Raw genomic sequence first — 21,688 nt, forward strand, 5'->3', positions numbered from 1 at the left:
CAATAACCGGAACATGGTGGGGTGCCCACCCAGGAGACCTAATTAGGTTGTATCAAACAACGATACTGTCGGTAATGGAATACGGATGCTTCTGCTTTCGCTCCACCGCGAACATACATTTCATCAAACTCGAAAGAATTCAGTATCGTTGTTTGCGTATCGCCTTAGGGTGCATGCAGTCGACCCATACGATGAGTCTCGAAGTGCTGTCGGGCGTTCTCCCGTTGAAAAATCGATTTTGGGAACTCTCATATCGATTGCTCATTCGATGCGATATCTTGAACCCGGTCGTGATTGAAAATTTCGAAAGGCTTGTTGAGCTCAATTCTCAGACCCGTTTCATGTCCCTGTACTTTGACTACATGGCTCAGAATATTAACCCATCTTCTTACAATCCCAACCGTGTGCATTTCATAAATACTTCTGAATCTACTGTTTTCTTCGACACATCCATGAAAGACGAGATTAGTGGAATTCCGGACCACATACGCCCACAAGTGGTTCCAAACATTTTTTTTAATAAATTCCGAGAAGTCGACTGTTCTAAGATGTTTTATACTGACGGATCAAACCTCGAAGGATCCACTGGCTTCGGTATTTTCAATCAAAAGTTCACCGCCTCCTACAAACTCAGTGACCCTGCTTCAGTTTACGCCGCAGAACTAGCTGCCATTCAGTATACCCTTGGAGTCATTGAAACATTACCCGCAGGCCATTACTTCATCGTTTCGGATAGCCTCAGTTCCATTGACGCTATTCGCTCGATGAAACATGGAAAGCACTCCTCGTATTTTTTGGGGAAAATACGGGAGCTACTGAGTGCTTTATCTGACAACTCTTTCCAGATTACCTTGGTATGGGTCCCTTCTCATTGCTCCATTCCGGGCAATGAGAAGGCAGACTCCTTAGCTAAGGTGGGTGCCTTAGAAGGAGACGTTTACGAAAGACCAATTTGCTTCAGCGAATTTTTCAGTATTACTCATCAGAGAACCCTCGAAAGTTGGCAAACTTCGTGGAGCAGTGGAGAGCTGGGAAGGTGGCTACATTCGATAATCCCTAAGGTATCGACGAAACCTTGGTTCAAGGGGATGGATGTGGGTCGTGACTTCATTCGTGTGATGTCCCGACTCATGGCAAACCATTACACGCTGGATGCACATCTCCGGCGTATTGGGCTCGTGGATAGTGGTATCTGCGCTTGTGGCGACGGCTATCACGACATCGAGCACATTGTCTGGGCGTGCACCGAGTATAGTTCCGCTAGGTCTCGGCTAATGGATACCCTGCGGGCCCGAGGAAGACCAACCAACGTCCCGGTTCGAGATGTGCTGGCAAGCCGCGATGTCCTCTATATGTCCCTTTTATACACCTTTGTAAAAACCATCAATATACAAGTCTAACTGCCCCTTGTTATTTTCCTTATCATTCTCAGAACCCTCTTCCACCTGTATCAAAGCATCTGTATCGAATGAGCCAACAAACACGGGACCTACGGCACGAACATAACACGCTTAACTTGAAATGTAGCCGATCCACATCTGAGCCGTACTACGAAATCGTCTGGAAAAACCCCTGCCATCTTGAGGAGGACCACCCGGCGTCCCAGTACATGATTCCCCTGATGAAGGCCACCCGAGTTTGTGATCCATCCGTTGATCTCACGATGCCTGAAACTGAAATAATTTTCTCTCCCTGCCATCTTTGTCTACCCTCCCTCCCCTGACTCTTATACCCAGAAGTAACACCCCTACCCCCCCCCCCCCCAATATCATCACGAAGCATTTAGCTCTTCTTGTCTCTTCTAGTTTTAACTATTATATTATATAATCTCGTTGAATATGCCCAACTCTACTACCCACAAAAATAACTATAATTACGAATCTTTACAAAATTCAATCATGTCCTCTAGTTATTCCTAGTTTTAAGTTAGTCGTAAAAAATTGTCCCCCTTAGTTAAACATTATTTGCTCCAATTATCTCACTGATAAAAATGTCAAACCATATTGCCACAAAAACTAAATGACCCCCCTAATCTTACGAAAATAATATTATCCCCTTGTGTAGATATATAAGATAGCTATAAAATCGCATTTGTTTCATTTAAAAAAAAATCAATATGTAATCCCCTAGTTTTAAGCAATTTAAAATGTAAAACAAAACAAAATTGGCACCTTTAAGCTAACGCAACGTGCCTTATCAAATAAACGATTTGAATAAAAAAAAAAACTGCTATGCAATTAAAAAAGCGCAAGAGGTGGAGCTTATATGCAACATGTTCATTTGTTACGAATGATTTACCAAGAATCATACTAACAACAGAGATTGTTGCAGTAATGCTAGCGATCGCTTTAAAAACAACTTTATCGAAATGAAATGAAACTTAATGTGTTTCATGAAATTATGCAAACAAAGCATAAATATTATGTCCACATTCGAATATGACAACAGTATTAATGTGGGTGAAAATTTATAACCAATAAAAATGAATCGGGTAATTTTTGAAAATACTTTGATATTTTTAAAGGGCCTTAAAACATTGTTGATTGATTGATAAACTCAATAAATTTTATACTTATTGTGTGAATTATATATCGTTCGCAAAGCACTGTCTTCAAATTTGCTTTTTTTGAGAGTAATCAAAAATTTGAAGCATAATAATGATAAAAATTTTGTGTTCTGATCATAAAATCTAAACATATCAACTGTTCGTCAGCAACTTTTATCGAGAAACAATTCATTCTATCAATAAATATGGCGGTTGTTTTTATTTCTACTAGGTTACAAACTCAAGTTGAGTAAAAGTTTTATAAGTGTATCCGAAATAAAGTTTGCTGACAAGTTGAATAATAATGTCATCTCTAGTTTTCGCGACGATGCTTGCAACAAAATTGTTTTAGCTGTGCAGTAGAGTCACAAAGATGTTACAAAAAACACCCATACTATGTGTCAAAATCGATTGTTTCAGAAAACATTAGCAATACAAATAAATAACTAAGATGTAACGTGCAGCAGCTGTGTTTCACACATGCAACAGTCGTGTTTTTTGTAATTCTGTTGTGATTGTAATGCAACAAATAACTTTTGTTGATTTTCTATAACATGTTGCAAGTGCTACTTGGGTAGTTGGCGATACTTATTATAAAACCAAAGTTTCTATTTTCCTGTGCTATAACGTGATAGAAATGGTTTCTGAATGTCACTTTCGAGTCCAGGAGTACACCAAATTCTCTGATAACTGAAACTCTATCTAGCGATTGGCCGGCGGTGTTGTAGCTCCCGAGAATTGGATTTTTCTACGCGTGAAAGATATTATAGAGCATTTGGATACACTGAGGGTCAACAAATTGCGATTACACCAATTACAGAAAGCATCCAGATGTCGCTGAAGTTCGATACAGTCCTCTATTGACCGCACAATGAGAAACAGTTTGAGATCATCAGCGTATATAAGTTTGCACCCTGGGGGTAAAACATAGCAAACGTCATTGAGGAATAAAGAAAAAGCAACGGTCCGAGATTGCTCCCTTGAGGTACACCAGACAAGTTGATGAAGCTATATGACACGTTACTTCCTAATTTCATGGACAGAGAACGATCTACGAGATATGATTTAAGCCACCCTGTAGAATTTGATGGAGCACCCAGCCGCTCGATCTTTGCCAGAAGAAGAGAGTGGTCTACACGATCATAAGCAGCTTTAAGATCAGTGTATACAGTGTCTACTTTGATGTTTTTATTGCAGTACGATGTAAATTGGGCTAGATTGGTGGTTGTTAATCTGCCTGCAAAAAAGCCATGTTGGTCCTTCGATATGTATGTTTTGGTCTCATGAAAGAGCATATTTCCTACTAGATCTCAAACAATTTGGATTCAGTGCAGAGCGAGGTTATGCCACGATAGTTTGCAACATTTTGCTTATCGATTTTTTTTTAAACGGGAAACATTACTGATTTTTTAGAACACACGGGAAACATTGATTGCGACAGTGATTGGTTGAAGATTAGTTGTAAAGCTGTACACAATGCGCTTGCGCATCTTTTCAGTATAATGGAAGGAATCCCATCTGGCTCCACCGATGTAGAGGACTTTAACTTGCTTATGGCAACCAGAATGTCTTCGTCAGTAAATTGAATGTTTCCAAAATTGATTACATCGTGAGGGACATCCTGAAGGCCACAGCCCACCTGAGTTGAGTTAGCTGATTCATTTTTAAACACACTCGAGAAATGTTTTGCGAATAAGTTACAGATACCGCTGTGAGTATTAGACGTTTCATTTGCGAGGAACGCACTAGAAGGAAGCCCACTTTCTTTACGTTTCCCATTTACAAAGGACCGAAACTGTTTTGGGTTTCGTTTTAGGTTGGATTGGGTTTGTGCTACGTGTCTTGAGTAGAAAAAGCGATTATATGTTTTGTAGCTGTTACTGGCTAGAGTGAACTCCCTTTTTGTGATGGGGTTTCGTCGAGTATTGTAATGTCGAAGCCAGCTGCTCGCCATCTTTTCAGTTTACGTAGACGGTTGTTGGACCATGCTGGTTTTTTTCGGAGATGAGGTGCAGGCGCATGTATACTGAAAAGCTGTTTTAGCACCAGTGAAAGTTTTTATACGGCAGCATCTACATCGATCGCGAAATTCAAGAAAGTCTCCCAGTCGATTGTTTGTAGTGAGTTATGAAGTCTAGAGAAGTCAGTCTTCGAAAAGGTGAACTCCCTGACATCCTCCATCTAGTCATAAAGAACCATTTGCGTTACTAGAAGTGGAGCATGATGTGCGTCTATAGAAACTAAAGGCTCAAGTGCCTCTGAAACGGCACAGTTCATTGAAGCTTCTTCATTTATTATTTTGGAGGTCCAGGATTTGATTTCGCCTATTATTCACTGTAGACATTTTTTTTAATTCGTTTATTTGGAACGGCTCAATGCGTTAGCTTCACGGAGCCGTGGGTCTTTTATATATTTACATGATGTAAACAATAAAAATAATAAACAATTAATATTAAGATCGATCCTGTACGCGCGACTTGCCATTGCACGGAGATCCGTTTTCGTGTCGGGGAAATATTTGCATCCACGTCAACTATATCATGGGGGTCATTTGTATCTCTGTCGTCTTCGCACATGTCCAGGTCATCATCGGGGTTACTGCCTTGACGCGGCTTTCGCAGTTGTCATTATTGCTTGAACAGCATCCACAAATTTGGCAACCGTTTGTGCCTCAGGGAATGATATTGGAGATTGAGTGTTGGTATTTCTTTCTGTAGATGAGCTTTTCTTAGCGGTTTCTGGGCAGGGCTGTCCTTATATGTACATAGAGTTCGCTGTATAATGGTATCACCCCCTTCTGTTGTGTACTACAGGGTAAGGTAGGAGGGAATGGGTTGGTCTACCCGCATTCTCACCACAAAAACACCATTTGAAATACCTGGAAAGTAGTTCCTCCACGTATCCTCCGTAATGGATTCCACTTCTCCGAAATACGACATGAATCTTTTAATGGCCACTTTGCAAGTACGTGGTGCCAAATCATGTCATTTAACTTCCACGTTTCCGTTATCCATATACACAGGGATCTTGATTTTTGCGGTGTCACAATCCAGAACGTGTTTCAAGTTGTTTTGCGAAATGAATCTTTTTGCCTGGGCGAATTTGTTGAACGTTATCAGCACCGCGTGTTTGACGTGCTCCAACTGGAAGAAACTTACGTTTGAAAACCGAAGCTGCATTTTCTCCTTCAGCAAATGTTCCTCATCACCAATACTCGGTCGTATGCAGAAAGACCAGAAGTCAATGGCCACCGTGTTAGCCCGAAGAATCACATTTTGTTGTCGAAACTCAGTCATCTTGATAGAATAATAGTAACTGTTCCCTTTGTTCTTCAGACAAAGCACACAAGAAAAAAGCAACTGCTTACGCTGGCTTGGATAGCAGCAGAGAGCACACTGGTATTGTAACTGATGCCTTTGGTGGTTGAGAACAGACTGATGACTGTAGACATTTGTCGCATGTTCAGTACAGACATTTCGTCCAGTAAGATAGTATTCGCCCTCGAAAAGGTTGATTCAGAAGGGTCTGGGAAGGTGTACCCGGAGGGGGTGCTCTTCCAAAGAAGTCCAGGTTGGTTTTAATCACCAAATAGTAGATGTGCCGTGTTGGGTTCAATAGAAGTTGCGATGTCAAGTGCGGAGTCTATGTGCTTCTGAATAATTTCTACATCACCTGCGGAATCGCAGGGAATATATACAACACCTACATAAAGATTAGCCACGAATATTTACCCTGAGTAGTTCGAGATTGCGAGTGTCATTGTTGTGTTTGGATGAGAGTCGGTTGGAGACTGCGATGAGCACACCACCACCACGTTTCTTCCCTGCACTATTAGGATCGCGATCATTACGATATACCGGGTACCTTGAGCTAAATAATTGGAGCGAGTTGATTTGATCATTCAGCCACGTTTCGGACAGAACAATAACATCATGATCAACATCCGAAGCAGCGACGAACAGCTCATCAATTTTTGTGTGTAGCCCTCTCACGTTCTGATAGTAGATTGATAGTCCCTGCAAGTTTTCTACTGACGGTTGAACGGTGTTAGGTCGAGTTGTAGTGGAAGCAAACGCCTGAAATTGGGGTGGGTTTTCAACGTTTCATGTCCTTCGAGTTGGTCTGACTTGTTTAGAGCATTGTTATCTGATCGGAAAAGGTCGTTGTTGTATCCTTCAAGTTTTGTGGTAGACGGGTGGGTGTCGATGACGGAATCGACCTGATTACGTCTCTTGACAGGCTGCAATGGTGGATCAAACTCAGTGTGTGCAGTATCTCGAGTAGCTTCGGGAGGACATATACCCTCCATAGCTTTACCTGACCGTTCATGCTCTCGATGTGCTGGGAAGCCGCAATCTTCCCTTAACTCATCTATAGAGATTAAAAACTGCTAAATTGGAAGCTGAGATAAACCTAAATGTCTCACCCCTGTTACAATGTTTCCGGATCGTGTCCAATGAATCATATTCGTATTGCGAATGTTTTTAACTTCCCATTGGCTTCAAAATAATTTCAAATAGTAACCACCAGTTTTAGTAAATTTAAAGCAAGAAAAAATAGCACCTTTTCTACTAACGTTACGTGCCGTGTAAACAGACTGTATAAAAAGACCGAGCTTGTGCTGCGTTTCTGGTGATATTAAGGATCCTTCCTGACCGGGGCAAGAATTTATGATGACATATGAGGCCAATGCCCTACGCCTGCACAATTAGAAGTTAAATTTCTAAATAGTAAAGAATGGGTGGAATTTCAATATAAACTTTTCTTGCTTTACTCGAATTAGATGCCTCCCCTTGGCCGATAGGATCAAATATCTGTAATGTATCGCATTCACTCTTAGTCATATCAATTACAGCATCTTCTGTCCTTCCACGCTTGGGTGATGTTGAGACAGTAATTTTGACGCATGAATCATAACAACGCCAGTAGCAGACATTTTCAAATGGTGTGAGCGTAACGGTAGCATTCCATCACGTACAGTCGTAGAGTAACGAATCAATACAACATTTTCTATAGCTCAGTGATTTACTAATTGTAGGTCAATGGCAGTACAAGTCCCATCTTATTGTTTGATTGAAAGGAATAATACCAATAATACCAATCGCTTATCATTCAAGTAATATATCAGTCTACACGTACAACTAACCTTTACATCCGATCTCAAGACTTGGCATCAAACTTTTCTATGGATTCCTTCCTTACAATGTGCAGTGACAAGAAATCACTCTGTGAATAGAGACTCGTTTTTGTTTCTCTCTTAAGAGTTGGATCTCCATTAGCGGTTAAATATGTCTCAATGTAATTCGAGTACAAATGTTCACACAGGTAGCAGTTAGGTCAGTGTGTGACGTTACAAAACCGCATGTTCCATCAGTCAGTCTTGCGGATGTCGTGAGTGCGATGCCATGTTGTTCGGTGATCACCTGGGGTAGATGTGTTGGTCTCAGTGGATGCACTATTAATGTCAAGTAGAAGGGCAAATACATATCTCACGACTGTACTAGTTGTAAGTTGGTTCTCAATATAAGCAATATCGTCGTTTGTCCGTTATATGGTTCCAGTGGATATTTAACGATATTTTTCCATTTCGAACTTTCGAATAGAGACTGAGCGTTACTGAAATGCGATTGGCGCAAAATAACACACGATATGTAAATGAATGAAAAGTGAAAAGTACGATCAATTGTTCATTTAAAGCTGTTAAAAGTTATATCGACAATGCTCTTGTATGTCTGAAACAAGCCAAGAAATTTTCTAATTTGAGCTACAGTGGTATTATATTGTGGAATTTCCAGGACGTTAGATTGGTGAAACATGCAGACTCCATACAGTAGTTGTAGCATGTTGAAGTGAACGAGTGCAATTAGAAATCTGTTCTTCATGAAGCAACAACAAGGTAAATGTATCACTTGTTGCAGATATCTGTGAATAAACATGATTTAGAATAAATTATTTGGAGGAAGTTAATTATTTAAAAGTACTGTTTTCATAATGCATCATTTCTCATGTGTTTTTTGAAAAGGGCCAATAAGCATACTGTCAAAATTCATTTTGAGGGGAAATTCCGGACAATTAGACGAAAGAGAAAACTTTTCTTTTTCATTAAATGTTAACAACCGTTATCGGCGACTTACGGTTTTCTGGAATGATCTCTCGAAAAGAATTTTGACAGTATGATTATTGGCCGTTTACACAAAACAAACGAGAGTTGTAGGTAAATACAATGTTCCAAAATAATGCATGTGGGTCAAAAAATTTCAAGCTAGCCACTTACATTAGGTTAACCCTCCGGAAGTCGCGCTTATGGCGCTCTGAACGAGCAGCCCCTGGTGCCCTAAGACGATTTTGCTAGATGTTCAGAGCAACAGGCACTCAGTGCACTAGCGCGACTGCCGGAAGGTTAAATAACAATTTCGATAAAAGACCCATTTTTTGGTAGTATTTCGCATTGTTGTTAGATTTAAAGAATTCCAGATGGGTTTGGCGAAACAAAAATGGTCCGTAATATTGACATTTGAAGTTTTTGGCCAGCTTATTTAAAAAAAAAAATTACGCCGGGTGACCTATCTGACCGAGCTAACCAGCAATGAAATTGTCGTAAGACACAGATTGTTCGCGTTTTTCCAAGCTAAAAAGGTGGGTACTATTTCCATAGCATTGGTTTAAGACAACATGAAATAAAAAGTGTTCTTGACCTCGTTTTTGGTCGAAAAAACAACATGTCGCCGAGAAAAAATGACCCTTCATTTGTAATTAAGGTATCCCACGCCGCACAGTGGGACGGAATCAAAAAAAGCCGGACATTGATATTTGCGACGAAACTATTGGTTACGGCACTTTGATGTCTTTGGAAAGGTTTCTTCATTTTTTAAGTAGTTTAATATAATGTTGGAAAATTTTTATTTAAGGGGGTATATACGAAGATAAAAAAAATAACTTTGCAAGTTGTTGCCAAAATTGATAGCCATGTATGGAAAGTTTGTAGGCAAAATGATTTTATGAAACTTTGTTGAAGTAGCGAAACGGCTATCTGTTAAGCGAAAAAAGTTATTGGGTGAAATTGAAGTACATGTCGGAATACCCCCTTAAAAAGCGTTTTTTCATTGTAACTTTTTTATTTGATTTTTTACAGTTTCTCGATGTTCTAGAAAGTTGTTGAAGCTTTCAAAACACACCTTTTTGCGGAATACACACGGAAAACCGATTCATCACAATTTCAACTAAAACATTAGTTGAGTTTTTGGTTTCGTCTAGTTAATATTTGGGCGAACTAAATTTTTGTTGAAAACAATAATCCAACGTTGTTGGTTTGAAGCTGTCAGTTTCAGTCTGGACATGAACGTTTCAGCCTAGCACAAAACTTAAAAAGCCTACCTGAGCTAAAGCTTGAAAAGCTTGTCTCAGCTTGTAACGCTTGTTTTAGTTCAAATACAATTGCATATGCCGTTACACTATCTTTTCAGCCAAGACACAAACGATTAGAATTCAACTAATCTCATTGTTGAATTAAACTGCTTCGTCGTAAAATACAACATACGATATTTCAAACATTTTGTTTCACCGACCGACGGATGAAGGTATGGAATTAAATTGTTGAAATACTCCGTATGCCAGTAATCCACACGTAAATATAATATAGAGTTATGTTTCTCATAATGTTATCTTTTTATAAACTGCACTCTTAAATGCGACGAAATAACCAAAGCTATTTAAGGATTGTTGGTAATTGATTGATGATTTCAATTTTAGATGAAAGGAATAATTTTTATTTCTTTTCTATTTAGTCAGCCAGCACTACAAAAAAAACTTCATACTTATTCCAGATCTAGTTTGGAATCTCAAAAGATGAAAAATAATTATTATATTACATATTACATTTGTTAATAATTGGAATTTTACTATATAATCGACTAAATCCGAAATAGAATGATTTTGACAATCTTCGACAATACTTTCAACTTTCAGTATACATGTATTGAAAAAAATGTCAATCAAAATCATTCCTGTATTGAAATATTTTTAAAGAAAAACTAGGCAAAACCAAAATGAGGTCAGTTGAATTTCTGATTTTTGTGCACTGGTTCAGGTAGTTGCGTCCGGGCTAAAACAAGCTTTCCAAGCTGAGACAAGTACCTACCTGCATAACCGTTATGCCCAGCGTGTATGAATATACTGTCGCTACCTTGATGTATTCCAGTAAGGTGTGCATCTTGGCTACTTTGCTGTCATTTCGTATGATGTGCGTCTTGAATCAAAATCAATAATAATTTTCAATAACTATTATTTGAGAATCTCGCAAAATTAAGAGAAAATTTAGTTACGTTTTTCATTTTTCTGTTAAAATCAACTAATTAGGAAAACAAGAATTTGTTTTGTTATTTTCTTCATCGAATGGTTTTCAGTGCACCAACTCGCTATCTCTTCTTTTTTAGGGTGTATGTCTGTTTTTTTGGTTTTTCTGGGCTAACTTTAAGGGGCTATGGTTTGTAGAGTAGCAGGTAGTAGCAGCTAAATTTATTTTTTTGGTGTTCAGCAAGAAATACCCTATTGATACATATATAATTCATAGCGGGATCTAATAGGATCCTTGGAATAATGCGGGGTAAAATAGACTAGCGTTTCAATAAATTATTGGTATTATGAAGCATGAAAAATAAACTATTATGCGAAATTAATAAACATTTAAAATATTATAGTTCATTCCATATATTCCGACATTCAAAGTTATTTTTTTTGTTATTAAGATGCTCATAACTCATCAGTATCCTGCCAATTATCTTCTTCGTCATTGGACGAATAAGGTAATAAAATGACCGAGTATTCTAAGCAACGAAATACCTTGTTCATCCAATGACGAAGAAGATAATTGGCAGGATACTGATGAGTTATGAGCATCTTAAAAACAAAAAAAAATAACTTTGAATGTCGGAATATATGGAATGAACTATAATATTTTAAATGTTTATTTATTTCGCATAATAGTTTATTTTTCATGCTTCATAATACCAATAATTTATTGAAACGCTAGTCTATTTTACCCCGCATTATTCCAAGGATCCTATTAGATCCCGCTATGAATTATATATGTATCAATAGGGTATTTCTTGCTGAACACCAAAAAAATAAATTTAGCTGCTACTACCTGCTACTCTACAAACCATAGCCCCTTAAAGTTAGCCCAGAAAAACCAAAAAAACAGACATACACCCTAAAAAAGAAGAGATAGCGAGTTGGTGTATTCCGCAAAAAGGTGTGTTTTGAAAGCATCAACAACTTTCTAGAACATCGAGAAACTGTAAAAAATCAAATAAAAAAGTTACAATGAAAAAACGCTTTTTAAGGGGGTATTCCGACATGTACTTCAATTTCACCCAATAACTTTTTTCGCTTAACAGACAGCCGTTTCGCTACTTCAACAAAGTTTCATAAAATCATTTTGCCTACAAACTTTCCATACATGGTTATCAATTTTGGCAACAACTTGCAAAGTTATTTTTTTTATCTTCGTATATACCCCCTTAAATAAAAATTTTCCAACATTATATTAAACTACTTAAAAACTGAAGAAACCTTTCCGAAGACATCAAAGTACCATAACCAATAGTTTCGTCGCAAATATCAATGTCCGGCTTTTTTTGATTCCGTCCCACCGTGCGCCGGGCGTCACAGCGCACGTATATCGAACAACGGATTGATGGCGTAAACAGCTTGCGTTACCGCGAACCCGCATGGACCAACATGGCTGTTGCAGCTTTTGTCGCATCATCAAACGATAATGAACGGAATCACGGCAAGCAAGCGTGGTGGTAGTGTAAAAGATAAGGTATCATTTGTGTGACGGAGAGAGGAGATTTCATTGGGATCGAACATTGTTAAATTGATGACCGGAAAACCGATATGACATTTTTGGAGGATCTATACGAAGTAAGAAATGGACGGCGAATTTGGACTTTTTTCTAAAGGTTTATTTTACACGACTCAATGCGTTAGCACTACTGAACCGTCGATCTTTAAAGTTTTAACAATAAGTAGGGGAAGTGAACAAGCAAGTATTTTTGTTTTCTGACGGGATTTCACAAAAGTGTGCCATAAAATAGCCTTAGGTTATGCAATTAGCATGTTTTCAGAACGATTTTTCTGTTTTCGATTGAAAAACTAGCAAAATCAAAGAAGAGGACATTTTGCCCCCGATGGAGCAGAGGTATAAATTTAGCTAAAAGTTCATTATTTAGCACATTTTTCACATGTAGTGCGACAGAATAATGAACAATGGTATAAATAGAACTGGAATGCTCTGATATAATAGTAAAACAGCATTTATAAAAGCAGAAAATTCTTGTTGCCCGAGCCACAATAATTACATGAGAAGAGCACGTTATTGTTTTTTGTTTATTTCTTGAGCTGCTATTGATGTACGGTTATCAAACTTTGACAGTGTATGTTTATTATATCGGACTTCCGACTGGTGTTACCCTTTTCTAGAAATTTTCAGCTGTTGTCGATATAAGCAAGGGGTGCATTTTGCCCCGGGGGTGCGTTTTATCCCATCCTCCCCTAACAATAAAAAATACTAATAATGTCTGTCTGGCAGACATTATTAGTATTTGGGGTATTCAGGGGTGAGACATGTTGACGGGGTTTGCTGCTTCGTGTTGAGATCCTTTTCCTTGGCGGTGAATCACTATTTGTCTTATCCGTCGCAGCGTGTGGCCATTCAGTCTGCCTTCTCTAGCGTTATCGTTCACGTCCATGTTATCATCGGTACTGCTTTCTTTTTGTTCACAGTCAGAGGTTCTTATTTGTTTCTTGTTCTTTTGCGTTGCTGTTGTATTTGAGAAATTCCACGAAGATCCGCCCGAAAATCTTTAAAATCGTGACCGACACCCTTAGATTCCAATGAAACTTTACACGTTTCACCGTCATGCAAGACTAAATATTTTCCACAGGTAATAAGATTATTTTGACTCAAGAGCAACTTTTTAAAAGGGAGTAAACGTTTCTACGTGTATGAATTTCAATTTTTTTTTGTTCGATTACTGTATTTTATACAGCAAAACTATCTGAGAACGAGTCACAGGGAATGAATACTTCTGTCTGAAAAAAATATACACTGGTCATTTTTCAAAAAACAAAAATTTAGGATAAAAATTTAAATTGCGAAACACCCCATTTTTTAAATTTTTTATATTTTGTTACCAAAAACCTAAAGAGAAAAGAAACATTTTGAATGTAATTGCATGATGGAGAAAAAATCGGCAAAAAAGTTTTCCTAACAATAACTTCGTACATGTTTTTAAATTTCATACTAATGGACATACAAAATTGTAATTCTATTACAGAATATAATTCTAAGCACCATTTAAAATCAAAATGCATTTAACAAAAATCTTCCAAAATGCGATAGTTTTCGAGATATTTGAAATTTTGCTCCTTCAAAAACAATTAATTCGTGTAATTATGCTCTTTTTAAAAGTTATTCGCGTTACCCCATCAAAAATGTCAAAAATTTAATGTTTATCGTTTTAAAGACGTAAAAGCAACTTTTTTAGTGTATTTGGATCCTGGAGAAGCTTTCAATAAAAAAGTTTTCTTAACAACAACTTTTGACATTTTTTTTATAATTCTTACTATTTGCAGTCAAAAATATAATTTTCTTTTTGAATATGATTCTAAACGCCATTTTAAATCGAAATGCTCTTAACAAAAATTTTCTAAAATGTAGTAGTTCTCGAGATATTTTAACTTTTGTTTTAACAACACAATTATTTTGTTTTATTACGACCTTTTCATAAGTTGGTCGCGTTTCTCCATCAACAATAATAGGTTTTTCAAAAGGCCCGTAAACTTTCCTGCAACTTTCTCTTTGACATCAAGGCGATATTGTGAAACATTTTAAAGTTTCATGAAAACAACCAACATATGATTCAGCTATATAGTTTAATCAACAGACCCTATGGTTGAAATATATTTTGGTTGCCTTCATGTAGCTTTCAAATAGTTTACAATATCGCCTTGATGTCAAAATAAAGTTGCCCGAAAGTTTACGGGCCTTTTGAAAAACCTATTATTGTTGATGGAGAAACGCGACTAACTTATGAAAAGGTCGTAATAAAACAAAAGAATTGTGTTGTTAAAACAAAAGTTAAAATATCTCGAGAACTACTACATTTTTGAAAATTTTTGTTAAGAGCATTTCGATTTAAAATGGCGTTTGGAATCATATTCAAAAAGAAAATTGTATTTTTGACTGCAAATAGTAAGAATATGTCAAGAGTTGTTGTTAGGAAAACTTTTTTATTGAAAGCTTCTCCATGATTCAAATACTCTAAAAAGGTTGCTTTTACGTCTTTAAAACGATAAACATTAAATTTTTGACATTTTTTGATGGGGTAACGCGACTAACTTTTAAAAAGAGCATTATTACACGAATTAATTGTTTTTGAAGTAGCAAAATTTCAAATATCTCGAAAACTATCGCATTTTGGAAGATTTTTGTTAAATGCATTTTGATTTTAAATGGTGCTTAGAATTATATTCTGTAATAAAATTACAATTTTGTATGTCAATTAGTATGGAATTTAAAAACATGTACGAAGTTATTGTTAGAAAAACTTTTTTACCGATTTTTTCTCCATCATGCAATCACAATCAAAATGTTTCTTTTCTCTTTATGTTTTTGGTAACAAAATATAAAAAATTTAAAAAAATGGTTTTTTTCGCAATTTAAATTTTTATCATAAATTTTTGTTTTTTGAAAAATGACAACATTTTTTTCAGTGTATATTTTCTTCGGACAGAAGTATTCATTCCCTGTAACTTGTTCTCAAATAGTTTTGCTGTATAAAATACAGTAATCGAACAAAAAAATTTTGAAACGTTTACGCCCTTTTGAAAAATTACTCTTGTATCAAAATATTCCAATTGCCAGAGAATATCGTGGAGATTCATACAGCGAACACACCTGTAAAGTTTCGTTCGAATCGACGATGGTCATATTTTGCGGTCGGCCGGTTTCTCATGGAATCCCTCATTTCCGTCTTCATCGGTATTTGCTTCGATTTTGGTGATGCTAGTTGTTGGTTCGGGAGCGGTTGTCGTGGTCGTTGTCCCTTCATTATTGGTTAATTGGGTCGTTGTTATTGGTTTAAGTTTCGGTGGCTGCTTGTTAGAGTTAGCTGTAGTAGATGAGTTTGACAAGTTTCTTCGGTGCATATTTTTGCATAGTGGGCTGTGTGGTTACAGAATTGACATGTTGGGGTTTGTCCAAGATATCCTTACAATACGAACGCCATTGGGAATATAGGTGAAAAAACATTCTCCAAGTGTCATTCGTAATAGATTCCATACTTCGAATAGCGACATAATTTGTTTGATGTAATATTCATTGGTGCGCGGTTCCAAATCATGGATACGGACGTCCACCATGTCATTTTTCATATACACAGGGATCTTGATTCTGGTGTTTTTAAATTCTTCCTCGTGTTGCATGTTGTTGTTTGCAAAGCAGTTTTCTGCTTGTACTAAACTTCTAAACATAATCAAAACACAGTTTTTGATGTAGCTTCCGCGAGATTAAGCTCCATTCCAACTTTAACTAATTGTTACACCTTCTGAACCGTGGGCCTAACACGAGTTTTATCAAAGTCAATCAAAATTATGTTATCCCGTAGCACGGGTACTTTTTTTTCTTTTGGCAAACTCATTTCACTGCGCATCGGGGTACAGCGATACAACACTATTTGGTCGGTGTTAAGTCAGACCGGACTAAGTCGCAAAACATCAAAAAATGAGATAATGATATCACTGGATAAAGAATTTCTTCAGCTACATTCGACTTTTGCCAGATTTAAAATATGTAAGCATAAACAAGAATTATGGCAAAAAATCATTTCCAATTATAACGTAGAGGATGCTGCGATTCAAACTTTAAACCCGTTTTTCTCGAAATCAATATTTTGTCACTTAGTCCGGTCTGACTTAACACCGACCATTTGTGCACTGGATGTAGAACAAAGTACTGGCTTGCTTCACTGGTGCCTATGGCGTAGCGATTTTTGCTTCTGCTTTGTGCGAGGTCAGAAGATAAACTGTGTACTAGGGCATCGCAAATTTTTTTTAATTCTCCAAGGACAAATGTCAAAGTAAGTTCAGATGCCAAATTTTACATGATTTGAACAATTCTAGACCCCCGCCCACTTCACTTGAAATTTTTGAAATTGGTGCTATGGGAAAGTATGGAGGAAAAATCTATTAAATGTTGTAACTCTTGAAGTAGCGATCAGAAAATTGAAGTTCATACCTCATTTTAAAGGAAATCACCATAGTATTTGAATGGAGATATTTTTTTCCGATAAATACGGGAAACTGAGGTACTGGGTCATATTGTCCCCAAAATCCCCTATTTTTAATAATTTTTCTGCTCCGTGATGCAAATCACACATATTTCGCAGTTTTTCTAATGAAAAAACTCAGAAATCAAACGGAACCTTTTTTACCTTTGTGCGAATACGAGAGGTTATAAGGCCTTTTGTCAATTATATTAAATTTTATCATTTTCTTGTGCATATATCTCTATTATTCTTCAATCGATTTTCATAAAATGTAACTTGTTCAACGTGGAAAATTCTTCGGAATAAAATAAAAATGATTTCGTTACCGGTAAATTCAGTAACATCAAATTACCCAGTACGCTACTTTCTCTTATTTTCGAGTAAAAGAAATATCTCGATTCAAATACTAAGGTGATTTCCTTTAAAATGAGGTGTGAATTGTAATTTTCTGAGCACTATTTCAAAAGTTATAGTATTGAATATATTCTACCTCCATATTTTCCTATACTGCCGCTTTCAGCATAACAGTCCCACCTGCATTATTGTCGATTTCGATTTTTTTTGTTTAAAGGTTAAGATTTGTTCTAAAATTTAAGAAAAATTAATAAAATTAAGTGGTTTGTTAGAACCAAATACAAAAAAAATATCAAGTCGTAATGTCCCATCTTACAAATTGCGGCATAACAGTCCCACTGGCGAATCAATACAAAACTAATGTAAAAAGTGTTTGTTATTCACGTAATTTTTTTTCGTTATTTTATTTAGTAAAATAGAATAGTAGCAACATAAATCATTATTTTATTTCGAAGAAATTAATAGAATAGCAAGTAAAGGAAAAATTATTTCTGTGTTGTTTCAACATGTGGAAGATTGTTCCAGAATTGTTTTTTGCTCTCTTCAATAACTGGCAAAATTGTGCTCAGTAGTGCATTCTTTCGGTTCAGATCTATTCCGCGCGGTGCTTTCAGTGGCTTGAGAAAGTTTTCCAAATGAAAGTTGCTACCAGTTATTATTTTCAGCTGCTTTTTTGAAAACGGAATGCAATGTTCCAAGTGGCAGTTTGTTTCAACCGAGCTGCTATAACTAAACTGATAGCTTCCTTTTTTCAAAACTACTTGTCGGATATTCTCGATGTATGGGCGTGGATGAAGTTGATTCAGTGTATACTGAGAAGCAACTAGCGTTGTTTGGAAAAAATGATCGTGTGTCATATCGAGAACTTCAACCTTTTTCTTTACCTCTCCAACTACAGTTTTAAAATCCGAATATGTTACTATCGGACCACCTGCATTGTTTCGCATTCGTTTCTCTACTGCGGCATGAAAACTGTCGGCTGACATGAATGTGTGTCCAGATTCAAAGAACTTCAGAACTAATTTCTTCACCTTAACTGAATCCGAATTCAATAGAAGAATTAGATGAAGAAATAGATTCCAGTTCTTATTCTGTCCGGAACAATTGTCTAACCAGAGCGTAATTTTAATCGAATCGCCATATCTTTTTAGTACGCGATGGAAGCAACTGGTTATATCGCAAGCGGACCGTCCACTGACTGATTCTTCCCAAAGGCATGCCACTACAGGATATGTTCGGGTGTTCTTTCCGACAGGAGCAAAGGTTTCGTTGAATGCCAGCAACCGCAGAGAAAAAACCACGCTTTTAAGCCCTTCTAGTCGGGGAAGCTGAATAACCTACAAATAAACGCAGATAAAAAATTGTATGGATTTTTAAAACACTTCTTACTTTCTGAAGGTCGACAGCCAGCACGATATGTCCGCGCTGGACCTCATCGCCGTCGTCTTGATAAGCAGCCCGAGATAGCTTTGCAAATCGCCTATGCTGCGAAAATTTGCAGCATGTAGAACAAGATATGTTCTGTGTCGATTCTTCGATTGGATGACCAGAATCTTTACAGTGTTCGGATGCCGCAACGCAAGTTTCGCACTGTTCATGCCCCAGTTTCACAAACGAAATGTTCATTGCTTTTATTTGCCGAGAATATGTCGTGTAGCTCACTTCAAAATCATGCGTATCCTGAAAGCTCTGATGCATGGATTTTTCAGTGAGATCAGATGGCAAATAAAGTCGATTTGGGGCATGTTCACGTCGGTAGTGCGATATCGTTGTGTTGTATGTTTGAATATGGGCTATTATAGCATCTCTCTTCGTAGAACTTCGTCTATACTTCCCACGTTTCGATACTCTCACTGCGCTGTCTTCATCATAAGTCAAACATCGATAAATAACATTACTGTAAATCATGAGTTCAAGTAGAAAGAAGCTTTAAATGTAAATTCAGTTTAATAGTAGTTTAAGCATAATTTATAATTTACCCGCAATCTTCCGAATATCCGAGTGTGTTTAGAAAAAACTTTCGGCAGACAGCCACGTTTTCGCCATTCGACGTTTGTATATTGAAGACGTAATGATACTTTTTAACGGGATTATCAATAATATACCGGTTCCTTGTTCGTCTTGTGACAGGAATACGCTGGACTCTTTCGCGGATAATCGCGCTCTGACCCGAGGCGTCTTGTTTCCAGAATATGTTGTGGGCAATCACTCGATCCTCTTTTGACACGTTTTCCCAGCACATTTTCCGGCAATCGCAATGAAGTAGCTTTACTTGATGGGCTGCTCGGCGTTTTTTTGCATTGAGTTTCTTTTTTATTTCTTTCGAGGTTCTTTTGCGGTTGTTCTTGCGTGTTATTTTTTCCCCGAAGAAACTTCCATCAGAGTCAACCGGATCCTCTGATTCAGAAGATGGTTCGATACGTTGATGATTAGATGAAAATTGAAATTGATTCCGATTTTGTGCGAAACGTTCACATACTCCATCGACTGAATCAAAACCAAGAAAATCTTCATCCGAACTTAGCTCACTGCCATACAACTTTAATAAATCTAATGCTGACATAGTGAATTCAATATAATATACCACAGAAAAATACAAAACAAATTATGATGCGTGCTGTTGAAATGTGTAAACAATGCACTCTATGATGACGTTTCCGAAGCCATAGCACATAGACAATGAGACTGTTATGCGTATATTCAGCAGACTATGCTAATGAATTGCAGCATAATCGTCCCACACTCATTTTTCATTAAATATGCGTCTTTTTTTAACCCTTTTATTTAAGTTATAAGAGTTTAGTGCTAGATGCATAGAATGCGTTGAAAAAATCTAGGGATTCCTGCTGATTCAAGAAGAATCAAATGAAAACAGCGAATAATTTCAAATGCGTTTTGCTCGGCTTAATGATTTTGCAAATGGGACTGTTATGCTGAAAGCGGCAGTATAGCGCCGATTTCAAAAATTTCAAGCGAAATGGGCGGAGGTCTAGAATTGTCCTAATGATGTGAAATTTGGCATCTGAGCTGAGCGTACTTTGACATTTGTCACAATATGAGAGGGGGGGCTTTGAGAATACAATTTTTTGCGATACCCTACTGTGTAAAAAAAGACAGAAAAAGAAAAAGGAGCCCCAAAAATACATTATAGAGCCACATCTCGTGTCCTTGATATAGTTCATAGAACAAGATACCTTGAATCAGTCACATTTTATGTTCCTGTTCATGTTGTCACGTTACTCTGAGTAAATAAACCGATAATAACCAACAGGTCGCGATAAGGTGAAGAGAAATTACGAATACTATAATAAGGCTACTAAGGTCATAAACATGAGTCATATCACGCAACGAGTCAAATTTGAAAGCAAGCTCTAGAAGAAAATATCAAGGTAACGTGCAAATAAATTACGAAAATCGTGAATAAGATCTTAAAATCAAGAACATAAATCACACTACTCGTGACAATAATATCAAAAACCGTGACTAAGATCCTAAATTTATGAACGTAAATCACTCTACTTGTGACTAAAATATCACGATAACGTGAATAGAAAATCGGGACTAAGGTTCTGAAATCATGAATATAAATAACATTACTCGCGAATAAAATATCAAAAATCGTGACAAAGATCCTGAAATCAGGATTATGAATAACTCTATTCAAGACTAAAATATCACGATAACGTGAAGAGAAATTACGAAGATCTGGACTAAGATCTTGCAATCATGAACGTAAATCACGAAACTCTGACAGAAACATTCAATAATAAGCTCATGAACAGGGCCGTCGAGAGTCGCGTTGGGCCCCAAGGCTTGTATTACTGTCGGGCCTTTTTTAACCAAAGCTCTCTAGTTCAGCATGAGTTAGTCTCCTGTTGACTCATATTGCCAGACAGGTGAATTTCGACAGCTTTTTATTCAATGGTATCCAAATCGGATAAAATTACCATAGTTACGAGTTTTTCAATTTGCGGGTACTCAGGAATCAGGAAGCAGTAGCGTCTAGCTCAAACGGCACGTTCCCCATGTTGATCGGAGATTTGGGCCTTGCCATGAATCCCCACCCACTCTTTCTCTTCTTTTGTTTGAAAAACAGACTGTTTAAATTGACGAATTAGTGCCTAAAGAAATGGGATTCGATCCGCAGTCGAAAACCTCGTCTCAATTTGGTATCTGCGTTTGACCACTGATCTGTGAGAAGATTTGCATGTATACTTGGTTTAATCCAAACTCTACCTAGATGTTGGTTGAAATTACGCAAACGTCTATTGTAGATTATATTTGCAAGTGTGTTTTTTTCGAAAAATCGTGCAGATTTCAAGTTTATTGCATCATCATTTATTACATGAAGGCATACGAGTTTAGGTGACTATTGGAACGCATACGTAAATTAGATATTGTTCGGTGTCTCAAAGCACTATAAGAAGATACTATATTAGCAATTAGAGTTTTCTATAAA

At 37.1% G+C, this 21,688-nt stretch overlaps 1 protein-coding gene across 15 annotated transcripts in view; it reads left to right on the plus strand.

The window, feature by feature from the left end:
- The window catches only part of LOC131688048 (sodium-dependent nutrient amino acid transporter 1-like), a 68,697-nt gene that overhangs the window by 31,237 nt on the left and 15,772 nt on the right, over nt 1–21,688 (plus strand). For 2 of the 15 annotated variants that reach the window (XM_058972176.1, XM_058972185.1), the window contains exon 2: nt 8,149–8,441. The exons of 11 other annotated variants lie outside the window; for them this stretch is intronic. The gene's annotated coding sequence lies outside the window, so the exon portion shown is untranslated. Of the gene's footprint in view, nt 1–7,790; nt 8,052–8,148; nt 8,442–21,688 lie in introns of those variants that run through there. 2 more of the 15 variants (XM_058972183.1, XM_058972189.1) reach the window with 2 other exon arrangements.

The sequence above is a fragment of the Topomyia yanbarensis genome, chromosome 3 (assembly GCF_030247195.1).
Source record: "Topomyia yanbarensis strain Yona2022 chromosome 3, ASM3024719v1, whole genome shotgun sequence".
Lineage (NCBI taxonomy): Eukaryota > Metazoa > Arthropoda > Insecta > Diptera > Culicidae > Topomyia > Topomyia yanbarensis.